General features: G+C 41.8%; 1 protein-coding gene across 1 annotated transcript in view; it reads right to left on the minus strand.

The window, feature by feature from the left end:
• The window catches only part of LOC123504542 (homeobox protein Nkx-6.2-like), a 48,098-nt gene that overhangs the window by 17,197 nt on the left and 28,401 nt on the right, over nucleotides 1–2,500 (minus strand). The gene's annotated exons all lie outside the window — the stretch shown is intronic.

Here is a 2,500-nt window from a genome sequence, read left to right on the forward strand (position 1 = left end):
TTTATCTTTTACACTCTCTCTCTCTCTCTCTCTCTCTCTCTCTCTCTCTCTCTCTCTCTCTCTCTCTCTCTCTCTCTCTCTCTCTCAAGGAGTTTGCAGACAACCATCAAGTTTTGGTTTCTTTTCTTGTCCTTCCACTGAAAGAGAGAGAGAGAGAGAGAGAGAGAGAGAGAGAGAGAGAGAGAGAGAGAGAGAGAGAGAGAGAGAGGCGTGACGGTGATGCCTGGATGAGATAGCGACGTGCGGGTAATGAAGAGATAAGTTCTATCTTAACCACATCTCTGCCGCCGAGAGAGAGAGAGAGAGAGAGAGAGAGAGAGAGAGAGAGAGAGAGAGAGAGAGAGGGAGATGGCGAAGAGACAGACATACAAATGGCCATATATGCAGCGACACACACACACACACACACACACACACACACACACACACACACACACACACACACACACACACACACACACACACACACACACACATAGTTTTAAAATCTCTACTCTCTTATCAGATCTATATTCTTGTATCATTTCATTCTCTCTCTCTCTCTCTCTCTCTCTCTCTCTCTCTCTCTCTCTCTCTCTCTCTCTCTCTCTCTCTCTCTCATACAAATCTCTTATTAACACTCTGGCACCTAATATTTCACAATACCCTAGTCAGTCTAAGTAATTCTTCACTCTCTACATTGTCTATTTAATTCCTTCCTAAATATCTCAATCTGTGAATTTTTTTTTTATATATGTATTTTCAATGTTTTATTTTATTTTATTGTATTATTAGTTACTTTTAATTTCATTGTTTTTTTTATTGGTTTTAGTTAGTTTTTTTATATATTGTTTTAATCAAAATATCGTAGCGGCGCCATATGACCATTGGTGTTGTGGCGCTTAAACTAAATTCCCTCCATACATCGTTCCTTAATATACAAAAAGTATTAATTTTTCCAACAAGACCACTGTTTCAATACACCAGATTCTCCTTACCTGGATAACTCATTAGTTTTCATTAGTAGTTATGATAATGTTAATTCCTTCATATTCATTCTTTCACTCTGGCTGGTCTACGTGTTTCCTTCCTAAATCTACCAAAAAAGTATTAATTTTTCCAACAAGACCACTGTTTCAATACATCAGATTCTCCTTACCTGGATATCCCTTTAGTTTTCATTAGTACTAGTAATGTTAACTCCAGTACCATGACGCGTTTTTCATATTCATTCTGGTTACTATTTGGTGATTTTGTGTGGGGGGTTTAAAATAGTGAAGAGTCTAGCTATTAATCTTCGGACCTCCATAGACGCTTCCTAATGCAAGTAAAATCGTGAAATCATAATAATAGTGAAGACTGTGGCCATTAATCTTCTGGCCTCCATAGACCCTTCCTAATGTGAACAAAATTGTCTGATAATACCCAAAAATCAAAGTAAAAATTCGTCTCTATTCAATGGGTTAAAATTTCCATTAAACAAGAGAGCTTATTAATTGTATATGGAGAAATTTGTACTGGTATGATTTTTTAATGTTTGGTAAAGACAGCGTTTAACATCCAAACCACACCCCGCCACACCCACACCACACCCGGATCCTGCCTTTTGCATCCACCACACCACACCACACCACACACCACAACCTGTCTCTCGATCACACCACACCACACTTAAGTTTTGTTACAGTTGCTAATATTCTTACCAAAACGTCTCTCTCTCTCTCTCTCTCTCTCTCTCTCTCTCTCTAAGTGATACAAATGGAGACGGTGCTAGATGAAGACAAAGAGAGAGAGAGAGAGAGAGAGAGAGAGAGAGAGAGAGAGAGAGAGAGAGAGAGAGAGATAGTGGAGGGGTTTGATGGTGGTGAAAACAACTTTCATCTTCCTCCATTTACTCTCTCTCTCTCTCTCTCTCTCTCTCTCTCTCTCTCTCTCTCTCTCTCTCTCTCTCTCTCTCTCTCTCTCTCTCTCTCTCTTCCGTGTGACTCGTTCGTTTACAAGACAGAGAGAGAGAGAGAGAGAGAGAGAGAGAGAGAGAGAGAGAGAGAGAGAGAGAGAGAGAGAGAGAGAGAGAGAGAGAGAGAGAGAGAACAAAGCAATTCAAAACAAGCATACATTTCAACAAGAGAGAGAGAGAGAGAGAGAGAGAGAGAGAGAGAGAGAAAGAGAAAGAGAGAGACTGAAACACAACCACAAAGAGAAAAAGAGAAACAGAGAAAGAGCGAGAGAGAGAGAGAGAGAGAGAGAAAGGAAAAGGAAGAGAAACCGTGTGTGTGTGTGTGTGTGTGTGTGTGTGTGTGTGTGTGTGTGTGTGTGTGTGTGTGTGTGCGCTCGCGAAGACTTAGGACACAATCAAGCGTTCTCGCGGCGCCACATCCACGCGAGATCGGGCCGCGATAAATAATGGATGAGTGTGAATCGCCGTGCGGGGTAATGGAGCGGCGGAGCGGAGAGAGAGAGGAGAGGAGAGGGAGAGAGGGAGAGGGAGAGGAGAGCGTGAGTGGTGGCGGTAAAGAGGGTG

The sequence above is a fragment of the Portunus trituberculatus genome, chromosome 16 (assembly GCF_017591435.1).
Source record: "Portunus trituberculatus isolate SZX2019 chromosome 16, ASM1759143v1, whole genome shotgun sequence".
In the NCBI taxonomy this organism is placed as follows: domain Eukaryota; kingdom Metazoa; phylum Arthropoda; class Malacostraca; order Decapoda; family Portunidae; genus Portunus; species Portunus trituberculatus.